Genomic DNA, 18432 nt, shown 5'->3' with positions numbered 1-18432 from the left:
TTCTTCTCCTCTTTTTTTCTTCTTTTTTTTTCTTCTTCTTCCTTTTCTTATTTTTTATCGGGTATGTCGTTGTCGATATAACCCCCTCTCGACCGTGAGAACTTATACCACGGGAGCCCCCGGCCCTCTCGCTCGACCAAAACTCTCAAGGAGACCCAAACCCTAGAAAAAAACGATGTCGGTCTCCTACCCCCTCCCGCCGCGCCCCTACCTGACAAACTCTCTCGGGGCCACCCAAATTTACCAAGTTAAAAGAGCGTTGTCGTTGAGGCCACCCCAAACCCTTGAAGCGTTGTCGAGGCCACCCCAAACCCTTGAAGCGTTGCTGATCGAGGCAACCCCAAACGTTTTTCAATAATATATCCATCTGTCATGTTTGAATAATAATTTCCATGTTGTAAATATTTGTAGAAACTATGGACCCCCGAGACGAAGCAACAGAAGCGGTGTTGGGGGACATAATTGCACACGGAAGTGATGGCGTCTTCTCGTTTATCAACGACACCGATGGTCTGGAAGAACAGGGTGAAGAAGCAGACTACGGTGATCGAACAATGGAGGAGGAAGGACATGATCATGATGGCTCCAGTGACCCAATGCCGGCGCAAGAAGGACACCGTGATGACGGCTCCGGTGACCGAACCGAGTCCGGCCAGGTATATATATTAGTTAAGCCTGTGCTGACTAGCTAATTGATGCATTCATTGTTTTGGTATATGTACACATATTAATTAACTCTAGTCTTTCTTCTTTTTTCTAGCCCTCTGGATCGAGCACAACTTCGGTAAAGAGACGAGGCCCAAAGAAAAAGTTGCGCTCGGATGAAAGGTTTGAGATCACAGAAATCGCGCGCGATGGCATGCCGATTGAACCCATCCGGACAAAGGAAGTATTTGCTGCTCAGTGCGGGGTTCTTGTTAGGGACAAGATCCCGATCAGCATCCACCAATGGTTAAAGCTGGCTAAAGAAGACCCTGAGGTGTCTTATGTCTCCGATATGCAGAAAGATGATCTTTGGACCGTGCTGAAGGCAAATTTCACCCTACCACCACAGGAGGATCCCGAGAAGCCAGTTAAAGAGCAATTGATCAAGTCTCATGCTCTTAAGAAGATGGAAGAACTATTCAGGAGGTGGAAGAATGAGCTGAAAAAAATTGTCGACAAAGAAGAGACACTAGAATTCATCGGCCGGTATGAGAAGATCAGAGATCACTGGCCCGCATTTGTGGCCCACAAGACATCGGACAAGAGTAAGAAGATGTCAGTGACAAACAAGAAGAATGCTGCGAAGAAGAAGCTTCACCATCGCACGGGGTCAGGTGGCTACCTCAAAGCCCGGCCGTTGTGGGCCAAGGCTGAGAATGACCTGCTTGATAAAGGGGTCGAACCAGAGACATTGAGGTGGCTAGACCGTTGCCGGACTTGGTTCTTCGGGGTTGGCGGAACCTTGGACCCTGTATCAGGGAAGTGCGTTTGGACGGATGAGCAAATGAGAATACCAGTCACGAGGCTTCAGGAGTATATTGATGCAGCCCAGCAAGGGACGTTCATTCCAGACAGAGAGAACGATGAGCCCACAATGGCCCTCGAGAATCCTGAGCACCCTGGACAGACACGAGGCACGCCAGGCTCCGTTTCGTGGAAGGCTGGGTTTCCGGACGCAGGCGGTTACAAATGCCAGGAGAGGAGGAAGAAAGTGGAGCATACCCAACTGCAGGCGCTGCACGCAAGGGTACAAGCGATAGAGGAACGAGAAGCAAATCGCAGCAAACGACCTGCCGAAGCTTCCCCGGAATCTACCCCACCATCTCAACGGAGAAGCAGCGTGGCTTCCACCGAGCAGCTTCAGCTGGAGCCTGTCTTCACGGCTCCTGCTAGCTACCCCGTGGATGCTATCACGGAGTCTCAACATTGCCACCTTATGACGCAATGGATGAAATTCAAAGTCAAGGCGGCTGTTGGCTCTATTTTACCTACTGAACCTGGCGCAACCTACCACTGCCGGCCGATTCCAGCTGGATATGCTAGGGTGATGGTGGATGAAATAACAGACGGATTAGAGGACCTCAAGCATGACCACCCTACCGGTGAAGGGGAGACTCGGCTGGGTTCTTCTCTAAAGACTCCATGCCTATGGCAGAAGGAGCTCATCAACCTTCCGAACTGGACGCCTCCACCACCTCCTCCTCCTCCGGCTAGTCAGGGCACTCCGCCTCCTCCTCTGCCTCCTCCTCCGGCGAGTGATCAGGGCACTCAGCCTCCTTCTCGGGCGCGTGGCAGCAGTCTGCCTCCTTCTCCGCCTGTGTCGGCGTGCCTGAGCAGCCAGCAGCCTCCTTCTCCGCCTCGCCAGCAAGGGCGGAAGAGACCCGCCGCCGCGCCAGCTGCTCCGGCGCGTCGTAGTCCTTCTCCTCCGCCTCGTAAGCAAGCACGAAAGAAGACAGCCGCAGCCACTCCGTCTGCTCCGGCGTCTAGCAGTACAGCCAGAGGCGGGAAGCAATACAGATTTGGTCCTTCTCTGAAGACTCCAGAGAAGTTACCATACGAGAGGACCGAGGAGGAAAACGCGAAGATCGTGCGGACCGAAGTGAAGGACTTCTTTGAAGGGGTGAAAGCAAAGAAACATCCACCTCCGGAGGAGAAGATAGATCCGGTGAAAGCAAAGTGCACTTTGGATGCCCTGAGGAAACCACCAAAGTCTCTGCCGCAAACCAACTATGAGCGCATTACTGAAAGGTATATCTCGAAGCGGAGCGGTCGGGAAGTACTGTCAGTGATCGAATGTTAGCAAAACGACGAGCTGGGAAAAAAATTGCCCAGCTCGGAGAACAAGCGGACCAATCGTGCCCCCCGCTCAAGGTGTCTAGCGATATCGTCGCTAATGATCCGAGGATGGTGCCCGGTTATAGCAATCTTGGAGATTACCTACCCGCCGATGTACATTATGATTTCTTGGAGGTGGAAGAACGCAAATACCATTATGGGAAGCCTCTCGTCAAATGATGATGCGAAGATTCCATGATTGGTACATGAAAACCTGCAGAGAGTCTGGGGGGACGAATACTTTGTATCTGAGAGTTAAAGAGGAGCACGACCTCGTTGGAATTGATGTGTTGTCTCTTCCATTTGAGGAGTTCTTTCAGTTTTTCAATCAAAAGGCCCTCGATAAATTAACGGTCACTTGCTACTGTCTGTAAGTACTACTTCTGTCATTAAGTCTCTATATATAGCTCAGCTCTTTCATTGCATGTATTTATAATTATCCTCACTATATTATGCAGATTGAAGATCGTCGAGTGCAGAAAAGAAGAAATGTATGATATTGGGTTCATTAACCCAAATCTCATAGATGAATTTCAGGTTAAAAAGAGCACCAATGATGCCGAGGCCAACTTGCTCAAATCATTGATAATAAATCAAAACAAAGATAAAATACTTTTCCTTACAAATTCAAGTGAGTGTTACTGTCTTGTGCATATTCGGTTTCCCTTATTACTCGAGCGAGGTTATAGTAATGTAATTGATGAGTTATGCATGCGTGCGCAGCTTCCACTATATTCTCCTGGAGATTAAGCTTGAGTAGGGACTAGTAACCATCTTAGACTCGAGACGAAAAGATCCCGAGACCTATGCGGACATGACTAAAATTCTCAACAAGTAAGTTCAATCGATCATTATCGCACCATATCGGCAACTTTTTGTTCATTTCCTGATATCTCAAGTAATAATTATTTTCTTTGTCTTGCAGGGTTTGGAAAAAGTTCACCGCAGAAGCTCCGGGACTACCGAAGGAGCTGCAATATACATACCCGAAAGTGAGTACTACTAGCTAGCTAGTTCCGCGCATCTCCCGTTGATTCTAGCTACTTTCATCAATGCCATTTATAATGCTTCATTATCATTTTGATTGACCTCTATTTCTCGTAAAGTGCTTGTGGCAGGAACAAGGGAATGATTACTGTGGATACTACGTGTGCGAGTTCATCTACAACGCGACTTGCAAAAATAAGCGCGGCTACTCTAAAAGACAATATGAAGTGCGTAAGCAATAATATTCACAATTTCATTTTATTACACCATCATTTCTGTTGACTTTCATTCATATATATGTATTAACCCCGTTCTTCAAATTAGACGTGGCAGATGCGGAATGAACTCCGACCACAAGATCGCATGAAAGCAATTCAAGAGGGATTGGTGGGATTCTTTCTTGACCACGTCATCAATAAAGCCGGAGAATACCATTTTGATGTTGAGTTCATATATAATTAGGGGAGATTATATTGTAAGAGATCTTAATATTGTGTATATGTAGCCAGTAGCATCGGATAGATATACAAAAACTTGTTGTTCGCGCAATCCCTTGGAGAAGGAGAGGTTGATATCACTTCTATCGGTATGCATGACAAACTTCTGTACTTAATGGTTTCCTTCATTTGCTTACTAGCTAGCGTGTCGAGGGCCTCTCTATACGTATAGTACGTAGCGTCGACCAAGCACGGAGATAAGAGAGGACACTTCTCTCTATTAATTAATTAGCTACCTAACACAATATATGAAACACCTTACTTAATCATACAAAACCCCCAAACCCCCCCTTCAGAAAAAAACAAAAACCCTAGCCCCTGAACAGCTGACGCGTGGAAGCCTATTGGTCCCGGTTGGTGCCACCAACCAGGACTAAAGGCCATCCTGCCTGGGCTCGCAGCACCGGCCTCGTGGAGGCCCATCTATTCCGGTTCATGTAAGAACCGGGACTAAAGGCCTAGGGCTTTAGTAACGACCCTTTAGTCCCGGTTCAAAAACCAGGACAAATGGGCCTTACGAACCGGGACAATAGGCCCTTTTTCCACTAGTGGAGAGTGGCGTCTCCTAGATTGGTTAGGTGTCACTTGGGAGCCTCCGTCAAGATTGTGGAGTTGAACCAAGGAGTTTGTACGGGCAAGGAGATCGCCTACTTCGTGAAGATCTACCCTAGTGAGGCAAGTCCTTCGTGGGCAATGGCCATGGTGGGATAGACAAGGTTGCTTCTTCATGGACCTTTCATGGGTGGAGCCCTCCGTAGACTCGCGCAACTCTTACCCTTCGTGGGTTGAAGTCTCCATCAACGTGGATGTACGATAGCACCACCTATCGGAACCACGCCAAAAATCTCCGTGTCTACATTGAGTTTGCTCCCTCCAATCTTCTCCCTTTAGCTTCTTATGCAAATTGTTTACATTCCGCTGCTATACTCTTAGACTTGCATGTGTAGGTTGATTGCTTGACTTGTGCTAAGTTGCTAAAATCTGCCAAGACTTAAAATTGGGAAAAGGCTAGATTTTTATTTTGTCAAGTAGTCTAATCACCCCCCTCTAGACATACTTTCGATCCTACAAGTGGTATCAAAGCTTTGGTCTCTATTTTCCTTCTTTTCCATAGCTTTTGGTGATCATAGCCTTGGTTTCACAACCTAGGAGAGTATGGCGTCTAGCGAGGGAAATTACCACCGTAGAGGTCCTTACTTTGATGGTACTCATTTTGCTAGTTGGAAGCATAAGATGAAAATGCATATTCTTAGACATAACCCCGCCATTTGGGGCTATTGTGTGTATTGGCTTGCAAGCTGAATTCTTTGATGGGAGAGAACCAAACCGTGAACCTACCGCGGAAGAGTTGAAGATGCTGCAATACAATGCTCAAGCGTGCGATATCCTCTTCAACGGACTGTGCCCCGAAGAATTCAACAAAATCAGCCGTCTTGAGAATGCAAAGGAAATTTGGGATACTTTGATTGATATGCACGAAGGTACCGAATCCGTCAAGGAATCCAAATTGGATGTGCTTCAAAGTCAAGTTGACAAGTTCAAAATGAAGGATGGTGAAGGTGTCGCTGAAATGTACTCTAGGCTTGCTCTCATCACAAATGAGATTGCCGTCTTAGGAAGTGAAGAGATGACCGATAGATTCATCATCAAGAAGATCCTAAGAGCCTTGGATGGAAAATATGATACCGTGTGCACATTAATCCAAATGATGCCCAATTACAAAGATCTCAAGCCTACTGAAGTCATTGGAAGAATTGTTGCTCATGAGATGTCACTCAAGGATAAGGAAGAGCTTTACAACAAGTCAAGTGGTGCTTACAAAGCCTCATGTGATACTCCTACATCATCAAGTGAGAAGCAAATATTCAATGAGGAGTTGAGCCTAATGGTGAAGAATTTCAACAAGTTCTACAAGAGTAGAAGCAATGAAATAAGCTCCAAGTCAAGGTCCTACAATGACAAAAGATCTTCTAGTCGTGAGCGTAATTGCTACAATTGTGGAAGACACGGACACTACTCCAATGAGTGTACAACTCCCTACAAACGAAGAGAAGATTCACCCAAAAGGAGAAGTAGAAGAGAAGAATCACCTCCAAGAGAGAGAAGAAGTAGAGATGATCGTTATGAGCGAAGAACCTCTCGGAGAAGCAAGGATTCGGAAAGGAAGGACTATTCATCAAGGAGCTACACAAAACAAAGACATCAAGCTCATGTTGGTGAATGGGTATCTGACTCCGACTCCGACCATCACTCTGACAGAAGTTATCACCCCGACTCCGAATATACTCAAGATGAAGGTGTTGCCGGTGTAGCACTTGTATCAACCAACTCCTACGACATATTTGACTCACCAAATGAAGGAATTGGAAGATGCTTCATGGCTAAAGGCCCAAAGGTATCACACCCCGAGTATGTTGATTTCAATAGTGATGAAGATGACTTGCTAGGTGATGATGATTTACTTGTTGATAATTCTAATGATGAAAACTATGATGACCTTGCTATTAATCATGTTAATCAAGATAAAATGAATGATGATGATAAGAAGGAGATTGAGCGTCTAACTAAAGAACTAACCACTCTTAAGTTAGCTCATGAAACTACCTTGGAAGATCATCGAGAACTTTTAAAGACTCATGAAAAGTTACGCTTTGAAAAGCTGAACCTTGAGCAAGAGCATGGGTTCTTAAAGGCAATCAATGATGATCTTCGCAAGAAAAGTTCTTCTTACATCACCAAGCATTTACTCCTGTCTACTTACATGCCACAAGTTAAATCTAGCAACAAAATTAAGAAAGATTTTTCTTCTAGTAGTAACAATAGTCATGTTAAATCCAATATTGTTGCTTCTAGTAGTTCTCTTGATTCCACTAATGATTCTCTTAGCCAAGTTACACTTGAGCAAGAAAATAGCTTATTGAAGGGAATTATAGAGAAAGGTGTTTACAGGAGCCTTGCTGGAAATAAGCAATTTGAGGAAATTGTATGCAAGCAAGGAATGCACCGGAAGAATCAAGGTGTTAGCTTTGAACGAAAGTTCAATGCCAGTGGAGTTGAGTGGGAAGAAGATCAATAGCCCAAGACGAAGTTTGTTCCTCAACAAGAGAAGTATGATCCTACTTCTTTCCAAGAGACACAAGCTCAAGATGATCTTCCACCACAAGCAAAAAGGCAAGGACAAGCTTCAAGAGGAGATTGATGCATTTGAAGAAGCTCCTAAGGCCTTGGTCAAGTGGGTTCCCAAGACTACATCAAATTCTACTACGTCAAGTACGACTACAGCTCCAAGGATTCCCATCAAGATGATGTGGATCTAGAAGAAAAAGAACTAGAGAGTTCTTGAGGGTGACTCCGCCAACATACTTCTCTCATATCATCTTGGCAAGGACAAGTGCAAACAACTTCCACATCTCGCACTAGTTCAAGGAGTCACAAACCCTCTTGTTGGTAAGACAAGGGACAAGGTAACCTAATGCTTTCATGGAAATCATCTTGTGTGAAATCACTCTATGTCTATGGATATCTGATAACCCACAAGTATAGGGGATCGCAACAGTTTTCGAGGGTAGAGTATTCAACCCAAATTTATTGATTCGACACAAGGGGTGCCAAATAATATTCTCAAGTATTAGCTGTTGAGTTGTCGATTCAACCACACCTGGCTAACTTAATATCTGCGGCAAAGTATTTAGTAGCAAAGTAGTATGGAAGTAATGGTAACGGTAGCAAAAGTAACAGTAGTAGTTTTGTAGTAATTGTAACAGTGGCAACGACAAAGTAACTAAGCAAAGAGCAATATGTGAAAAGCTCGTAGGCATTGGATCGGTGATGGAGAATTATGCCGGATGCGATTCCTCATGCAATAGTTATAACATAGGGTGACACAGAACTAGCTCCAATTCATCAATGTAATGTAGGCATGTATTCCGAATATAGTCATACATGCTTATGGACAAGAACTTGCATGACATCTTTTGTCCTACCCTCCCGTGGCAGCGGGGTCCTATTGGAAACTAAGGGATATTAAGGCCTCCTTTTAATAGAGTACCGGATCAAAGCATTAACACTTAGTGAACACATGAACTCCTCAAACTACGGTCATCACCGGGACTGGTCCCGATTATTTTCACTTCAGGGTTGCCGGATCATAACACATAGTAGGTGATTATAGACTTGCAAGATAGGATCAAGAACTCACATATATTCATGAAAACATAATAGGTTCAGATCTGAAATCATGGCACTCGGGCCCTATTGACAAGCATTAAGCATAGCAAAGTCATAGCAACATTAATCTCAGGACATAATGGATACTAGGGATCAAACCCTAACAAAACTAACTCGATTACATGGTAAATCTCATGCAACCCATCACCGTCGAGCAAGCCTACGATGGAATTACTCACGCACGGCGGTGAGCATCATGAAATTGGTGATGCAGGAAGGTTGATGATGACGATGGCGACGGATTCCCCTCTCCGGAGCCCCGAACGGACTCCAGATCAGCCCTCCCGAGAGAGATTAGGGCTTGGCGGCGGCTCCATATCGTAAAACACGGTGAATCCTTCTCTCTGATTTTTTTCTCCCCGAACGTGAATATATAGAGTTGGAGTTGAGGTCGGTGGGGCACCAGGGGGCCCACGAGGCAGGGGCGCGCCCCCACCCTCGTGAACAGGGTGTGGGCCCCCTGGCCTTGATTCTTTCTCCAGTATTTTTTATTTATTCCAAAAATATTCTCCGTGAAGTTTCAGGTCATTCCGAGAACTTTTATTTCTGCAAAAAAATAATACCATGGCAATTTTGCTGAAAACAGCGTCAGTCCGGGTTAGTTCCATTCAAATCATGCAAGTTAGAGTCCAAAACAAGGGCAAAAGTGTTTGGGAAAGTAGATACGACGGAGACGTATCAACTCCCCCTAGCTTAAACCTTTTCTTGTCCTCAAGCAATTCAGTTGACAAACTGAAAGTGATAAAGAAAAACTTTTACAAGCTCTGTTTGCTCTTGTTGTTACAAATATGTAAAGCCAGCATTCAAGTTTTCAGCAAAGATTATGAACTAACCATATTCACAATAACACTTAGGTCTCATGTCTACTCATATCAATGGCATAATCAACTAGCGAGCAATAATAATAAATCTCGGATGACAACACTTTCTCAAAACAATCATAATATGATATAACAAGATGGTATCTCGCTAGCCCTTTCTGAGACCGCAAAACATAAATGCAGAGCACCTCTGAAGATCAAGGACTGACTAAACATTGTAATTCATGGTAAAAGAGATCCAGACATACTCAATATAAATTAATAGTAATGGATGCAAATGACAGCGGTGCTCTCCAGCTGGTGCTTTTTAATAAGAGGGTGATGACTCAACATAAAATTAAATGGATAGGCCCTTCGCAGAGGGAAGCAGGGATTTGTAGAGGTGCCAGAGCTCGATTTTGAAATAGAGATAAATAATATTTTGAGCGGTATACTTTCATTGTCAACATAACAACCGAGAGATCTCGATATCTTCCATGCTACACACATTATAGGAGGTTCCCAAGCAGAATGGTAAAGTTTATACTCCCCCACCACCAGCAAGCATCAATCCATGGCTTGCTCGAAACAACGAGTGCCTCCAACTAGCAACAGCCCTGGGGGAGTTTTGTTTGCAATTATTTTGATTTGATTTGAGCATGGGACTGGGCATCCTGGTGACCAGCCATTTTCTCGTGAGTGAGGAGCGGAGTCCACTCCTCTTGAGAATAACCCGCCTAGCATGGGAGATACAGAAAGCCCTAGTAGATACATGAGCTATTCGAGCATGCAAAACAGAATTTCCTTTGAAGGTTTAGAGTTTGGCACATACAAATTTACTTGGAACGGCAGGTAGATACCGCATATAGGAAGGTATGGTGGACTCATGTGGAATAACTTTGGGGTTTATGGAAGTGGATGCACAAGCAGTATTCCCGCTTAGTACACGTGAAGGCTAGAAAAGACTGGGAAGCGACCAACTAGAGAGCGACAACAGTCATTAACATGCATTAAAATTAATAAACATTGAGTGCAAGCATGAGTAGGATATAATCCACCATGAACATAAATATCGTGAAGGCTATGTTGATTTTATTTCAACTACATGCGTGAACATGTGCCAAGTCAAGTCACTCGAATCGTTCAAAGGAGGATACCACCCTATCATACCACATCACAACCATTTTAATAGCATGTTGGCACGCAAGGTAAACCATTATAAACTCCTAGCTAATTAAGCATGGCATGAGCAACTATAATCTCTAATTGACATTGCAAACATGTTTCATTCATAATAGGTTGAATCAGGAATGAGGAACTAATAATATTTACAAAAACAAGAGAGGTCAAGTTCATACCAGCTTCTCTCATCTCAATAAGTCCATCATATATCGTCATTATTTCCTTTCGCTTGCACGACCGAACGGTGTGAATAATAATAATAGTGCACGTGCATTGGACCAAGCTGGAATTTGCAAGCATCTTAATACACAGGAGAAGACAAGGTAATATGGGCTCTTAGTTAGATCAACAATAATGCATATAAGAGCCACTTCAACATTTTCATTATAGTCTTCTCCTCTCGACCCCCAAAGAAAAGGAAAGAAATAAAACTATTTACACGGGAAAGCTCCCAACAAGCAAAAGAAGAACAGGAAATCTTTTTGGGGTTTCTTTTAATTATTACTACTACAAGCATGAAAAGTAAACTAGCTAAAAGCTACAACTAATTTTTTTGGTTTTTCTTAAGGTTAATCAAAAACACAAGAAGAAAGCGAGAAAAAGAAAATAAACTAGCATGGATATTACAATGAAAAAGTATGAGCACTGACAACTAGAATGAGTGTGTGAACATGAATGTAATGTCGGTGAGAAATACGTGCTCCCCCAAGCTTAGGCTTTTGGAAGTTGGTCTAGGCCCATGTATCAAAGTAACCCTCTCCGGAGCGGAGGAGTGTCATCTGGGCGCCACTGGTTGGCGATCTCCTCCGGATCCCACTGATAAACAGACTGTCGATAACGGTCAAGTGGTGGTTCCGGCTCAGGCTCTGGAGCTGGTGTCAGGCTCCAATATGCATAAACGGCCTCCGGCAAGATGAGGTACATGCCTCAAAATATGTTAAACAAAGAGGGCGCGGGCCAGGTAATAATCTCATGGTGAGTTTTACCGAATATCAAATTGTACTTAAGCATCTTCTTCTTATTTTTAACAATAAAATCATGTGCTACCATATTCTTATAATCTAGAAAACTGGAGCCTTTAGCAAGGAGATCGAAAATGGCTGCAAGATGAGCTAGAACACGGGTTTGAGTTATGGGAGGATTTTTTCTGCGGGAAGATGGAGTGTGTGGGTGCTGGAGTAAGTGGAGGGGGGCCACTAGGGGCCCACGAGGCAGGGGGGCGCACCCAGGGGGTGGGCGCGCCGTGGACCCTCGTGGCCAGGTGCTTGCTCCCCCTGATGTGTTCTCAGTGCCAGATATTCCCAAATATTCTAGAAAAAATCATATTTCATTTTCGGGGCATTTGGAGAACTTTTATTTCCGGGTATTTTTTATTGCACGGATAAATCAGAAAACAGACAGAAAATACTATTTTTTCTTTATTTAATCTAAATAACAGAAAGTAAAAGGAGGGTACAGAAGGTTGTGCTTTCTAACTTCATCCATCTCATGCTCATCAAAAGGAATCCACTAACAAGGTTGATCAAGTCTTGTTAACAAACTCATTCTGAATCGCATGAAACCGGAGAATTTTCGAATAGCACTAGGTTACCTCAACGGGGATATGCACATCCCCAACAATAAGAATATCATATCTCTTCTTGACAGTAGGAAGAGGAAATTCAAAACCTCCAATAGTAATTGTTGGAATTTTTCCAATAGAATTGATACTGTGGACTTAAAGTTGTTTCCTCGGAAAGTGTACTGTATGCTCATTACCATTAACATGAAAAGTGACATTGCCTTTGTTGCAATCACAAGGATAATCGACATACTATCGTCCTCGGGAATATCAAGAATAACAAAGTCCGTTAAAATAGTAACATTTGCAACCACAACAGGCACATCCTCACAAATACCGACAGGTATAGCAGTTGATTTATCGGCCATTTGCAAAGATATTTCAGTAGGTGTCAACTTATTCAAATCAAGTCTACGATATAAAGAGAGAGGCATAACACTAACACCGGCTCCAAGATCACATAAAGCAGTTCTAACATAGTTTCTTTTAATGGAGCATGGTATAGTTGGTACTCCTAGATCTCCTAGTTTCTTAGGCATTCCACCCTTAAAAGTATAATTAGCAAGAATGGTGGAAATTCCAGCTTCCGGTATCTTTCTCTTATTTGTAACAATATCCTTCATATAGTTGGCATAAGGATTCATTTTAAGCATATCAGTAAAACGCATACGCAAAAAGATAGGTCTAATCATTTCAGCAAAGCGCTCAACATCCTCATCATCCTTTTTCTTGGATGGTTTGGGAGGAAAAGGCATGGGTTTCTGAAACCATGGCTCTCTTTCTTTACCGTGTTTGCTAGCAACAAAGTCTCTCTTATCATAACGTTGATTCTTTGATTATGGGTTATCAAGATCAACAGCAGGTTCAATCTCTACATCATTGTTATTGCTAGGTTGAGCATCAACATGAACATCATCATTAACACTATCACTAGGTTCATGTTCATCACCAGATTGTGTTTCAACATCAGAAATAGAAATATCATTGGGATTCTCAGGTGTGTCTACAACAGGTTCAGATTCATAGCCATAAAAAGGATCTGATTCAACCAAAGTAATTATCTCAGGATCAACAGAGAAATCATAATCCTTATCAGTAACACAGATAGGTGAAGTAGCAAAAGCAGGGTCATATTTCATTCTAGCATTCAAAGATTTTCTTTAATCTTAGCTAATAATTTCTTAAGATCATTCCTATCATTGCAACCAAGAATATCTCTAGAAGTTTCTTCATCCATAACATAACCCTCACGCACAACAGGCAATTCATATCTAGGGGGAGAATCTTCATCATCACTTTCATCAATATTATCAGTTTCAGTAATTCATTCTCTCTAGCCCTAGTAAGTTGTTCATCAACAAATTCACCCAATGGCACAGTAGTATCAAGCATAGAAGTAGTTTCATCATACGTATCATGCATAGCAGAAGTGGCATCATCAATAACATACGACATATCAGAATTATTTGCAGAAGCAGGTTTAGGTGTCGCAAGCTTACTCAAAACAAAAGGTGAATCAAGTGCAGAGCTAGATGGCAGTTCCTTACCTCCCCTCCTAGTTGAGGGAAAAATCTTAGTTCTTTCGTCTTTTAAGTTCCTCATAGTGACCAGCAGATATAAATCCGAAGTGACTCAAAGAATAGAGCTATGCTCCCCAGCAACGGCGCCAGAAAATAGTCTTGATAACCCACAAGTATAGGGGATCGCAATAGTTTTCGAGGGTAGAGTATTCAACCCAAATTTATTGATTCGACACAAGGGGAGACAAAGAATATTATCAAATATTAGCAGTTGAGTTGTCAATTCAACCACACCTGGATAACTTAATATCTGCGGCAAAGTATTTAGTAGCAAAGTAGTATGGAAGTAACGGTAATGGTAGCAAAAGTAACAGTAGTAGTTTTGTAGTAATTGTAATAGTGGCAACGGCAAAGTAACTAAGCAAAGAGCAATATGTGAAAAGCTCGTAGGCATTGGTTCGGTGATGGAGAATTATGCCGGATGTGATTCCTCATGCAATAGTTATAACATAGGGTGACACAGAACTAGCTCCAATTCATTAATGTAATGTAGGCATGTATTCCGAATATAGTCATACGTGCTTATGGAAAATAACTTGCATGACATCTTTTGTCCTACCCTCCCATGACGGCGGGGTCCTATTGGAAACTAAGGGATATTAAGGCCTCGTTTTAATAGAGTACCAGACCAAAGCATTAACACTTAGTGAATACATGAACTCCTCAAACTACGGTCATCACTGGGAGTGGTCCCGATTATTGTCACTTCGGGGTTGCTGGATTAACACATAGTAGGTGACTATATACTTGCAAGATAGGATCAAGAACTCACATATATTCATGAAAACATAATAGGTTCGGATCTTAAATCATGGCACTCGGGCCCTAGTGACAAGCATTAAGCATAGCAAAGTCATAGCAACATCAATCTCAGAACATAATGGATACTAGGGATCAAACCCTAACAAAACTAACTCGACTACATGGTAAATCTCATCCAACCCATCACCGTCCAGCAAGCCTACGATGGAATTACTCACGCACGGCGGTGAGCATTATGAAATTGGTGATGGAGGAAGGTTGATGATGATGATGGCGACGGATTCCCCTCTCCGGAGCCCCGAACGGACTCCAGATCAGCCCTCCCAAGAGAGATTAGGGCTTGGCGGCGGCTCCGTATCATAAAACGTGGTGAATCCTTCCCTCTGATTTTTTTTCTCCCCGAACGTGAATATATACAGTTGGAGTTGAGGTCGGTCGAGCACCAGGGGGCCCACGAGGCAGGGGGCGCGCCCATGGGGGGTAGGCGTGCCCCCACCCTCGTGGACAAGGTGTGGGCCCCCTGGCCTTGATTCTTTCGCGAGTATTTTTTATTAATTCCAAAAATATTCTCCATGAAGTTTCAGGTCATTCCAAGAACTTTTATTTCTGCACAAAAATAACACCATGGCAATTCTGCTGAAAACTGCGTCAGTCCGGGTTAGTTCCATTCAAATGCAAGTTAGAGTCCAAAACAAGGGCAAAAGTGTTTGGAAAAGTAGATACGACGGAGACGTATCAATATCCTTGTTTGTTTCTTGTGGGACTAACCCGTGTAGGTATTGAAAGTGCAACTCACTCCAATGGATTGCTCCAAATGATCTACATCAACATTGAGCATCCACATCTTCAACATCTACATGAAGTCATCATCGACAAAACCCAAGGTTAGTTCATCCCTCTTAGGGGGGATATCACATATTGTATCTAGGGAGAGCTTTACTCTAAATATTGAGCTAAAGCAACTCTAATGGTGTGAACACAACAATGCTTTATGTAAAAGTGGTAACCCCACTTGTGCTTAAATGATGTGTATGACCTATGATCGAATGTTCTCATTTGACTCCTAAGTTAATATACTCATATATAGATGACCTAGTCATCGCCAATTGCTTGATAAATGCTAGAGTGTTTGTGCATGCTTTGTCAAATATTTCATTTGCCATTTTATTGTGTGAGCATGTTGATTGCATATTTTACTCATTCGAGGACATCCACTTGTTGCTTTGATTGATTGGCTCTTTCTCTTTTGCCAAGTGGATGGACAAGAATGCCTAAGAACTTCCTCTAGCTATCTATGCTTTTCACGTCTCAAACTCTATTCATGCTACATCACAAAGTTTGATCAAGTCAGATTCGAACCACTCTATGTGAGGAGCACTCGGAGTCCCCGATTTGTCATAGACTTCAACTTCCAAAACCTCTCTATGCATTTCGGTATGACCGATCCATCCATTTCGGTCACACCGAGTTCACTGAGATGATCTAGGTTTTCAATCTCGGTGCAACCGATTTGAACTTTTCGGTCACACTGAGTTGCAGCAACCGCTTGTGATTCTGCATCTCGGTGCCACCGAGTTGTTCCACTCGGTCAGACCGACATGGTCAGGATATATAATACCCACGGGTGAGATTTTGGAAATTTCTTCAAAACCCTCCATCCCGCGCGTATCCTGCTCTGTCGCCTCGGGTCTCCGGATCGTCTTCTCGTCGCCAGCGACCTCCCGCCGCTGGTTTCCATCGCCATCAACGGGATTCTTCCCCGCCGTTGTCGCCGTAGCAAACTCCCGCCGAACTAGGGTATGGGTTCGATCTTTTGTGCTAATTCCTTACTCCGATTCCTAGCACATTGCTTTGCCATGATCTTTACCATGTATGAAATCAATCTATCTAGAGAAAACTTCCTTTAGGTTAGGTTTGATTTGAAAATTTAGGGTTAGGTTTCCATCGAACTCACCTCGGACCGACCCAGTTGTAGAAATCGGTCTCACCGATTTGGCTTAGGCCATTGCACTTGCACTTTTCGGTGTGACCGAAAATTGCAAATCGGTGCAACCGAGTTCAACTCTCAGTGAAACCCTAGCAATCTCGGAGCCACCGAACTGTGACTCAGTCTGACCGAGTTCACTAGTTTAGACTCCAAATGTTGCTTCGGTATCACCGAGTTTGACAAATCGGTCGCTCCAAAATGTTTTCTGTGGAGAACTAAAACTTAGTTTTTGACACATTTGTTTTGCAAAAACTTTGCACTTTGTGATGCTCATCCATTATACCTCATCTATATCTATTCACAGGGTCTACTGTCAAGTTGCTTGCCAGAATGTCTGACTAGAGTGATAGCCAGAAGAAATCAGAAGAGCAAGTGCAAATGAGTGAGGGCACTAGTCCCTCAAGCAGCTATGATGAGGGCAGCACGAGCACTCCCAGTAATTTGCCCAAGGCAGCCACCAGATCAAGGATTAAGAGAACCTCAGATTCTGAGGATGAGGACTATGTGGCTACAGCGGAGGAAGTAAGCTCCAAGAAGAAAGTCCTGAATAAGGAATATGGCACTGCTGCTGTAATCAAGCCTGGTTTGCACAAGAAGGCACCAGCTAAGAGAGTTCCAATGTCTAAGGCCAGATCCTCCACTTAGGAACCTTCCAAATCTACTGGAGGATAGGCTGCTGTTGAATATAAGAAGAAGAAGGAAAGAAAGAGAGGAAGATGGTGCAAGAAGGTGGATCCCATGGTAGAATTTGAAAGGCATTCTTCTGAAGAAGATGATGAAGGGGAAGAGGATGCTGCACACCCAAGTCCCAAAAGCTTATGGGGGATGCTATCAAGTTAGGTGCTGCTCCTTCAAAGCCCAAGAGTGCCCCCAAAGCTATTGCTCAAGCTCAAAAGACTTCTAAGCCCAAGAGAAGCACCAGGAACATCCCAGCTGAAGAGAAGAACAAGGCCCTAGTGCCTAAAGTTGAAGAACAAGATGCTGAAGCGCAAGTGCTGAGGAAACTGAAATCAAAGATTCCAGACCATAATGACACTCATCCAGTGGCAGAGGATATGAGCATCAGGAAGGATCCAGGTCTGAGACTTTGGAGACAATCTGATCCCTATGCTGTGAGAAGGAAGACTGCTGTGGACTACAGGTTCCACACCAAAGAACAACAAGATTTCTATGAAACCATACTGTTGGACAAGAAACCTATAGTCCGTGATATGAAGTGGGTTGATTGGGAATTCATTGATGAGAATGAAGATTATTTTCCAGGAGTGCAGGAAAGCTTCAAAGCTTGTGTATTTGACAAGTTTGTGGGACAGAAGCTTACCAAATGGAATGATGAGCTCATTATGCAGTTCTACTCCACTGCTCATTTCTATCTAGATGGTAGAGTTGTTTGCATGTCTGAAGGTACAAGGTACCAGTCAACTGTTGATGAGTGGGCCAAGCTGATAAAAGCCCCTGAAGATCATGAGGATGATTTGGATGTGTATGCCAAGAAGAAGAAAGACCCCAACTCTATGGCAAATATGTACAAGGAGATCCCAGACAAAGCTTTGGAAACACACAAGTTTGGATCTGTGCATTACTTGTTGTCTGGGCTAGCCACAATAAACACAATCTTGAGGCATACTCTGTTACCTAAATCTGGAGATCACAAGATGATCAGAGGACATTCAATCAACTTGCTGCAGATATTTGATGTTCCTCAGAAATTCAAGGTCATGAGTCTGATTGTTGAGACAATCAAATGGACAGCAGCAGATCAGAAGATATCTTGTGGGTATGCTCCACACATTCAGGTGCTCATCAACTCCAGGATGGGCACATGCACTTATTTGTTGGACAAGGAGCATTTACCTTTGAGACTAGAATTTGAAGATAACACAGTTGTGATGAATGAGGATGATCCTACATCAGTGGAAGCACAAGAGAAGAGAGCAAAGGCAAAGGCAGAAAAAGCTGCAAAGATGCCAAGTGTTGAGGCATCTCAAGTTTTTCTAAAGTCAAAACAAGATCATCTTGCCTATCTAAT

The sequence above is a fragment of the Aegilops tauschii genome, chromosome 5 (assembly GCF_002575655.3).
Source record: "Aegilops tauschii subsp. strangulata cultivar AL8/78 chromosome 5, Aet v6.0, whole genome shotgun sequence".
Classification (NCBI taxonomy): Eukaryota; Viridiplantae; Streptophyta; class Magnoliopsida; order Poales; family Poaceae; genus Aegilops; species Aegilops tauschii.
The sequence above is the reverse complement of the archived record's forward strand: the minus strand, read 5'-3'. Positions refer to the sequence as shown.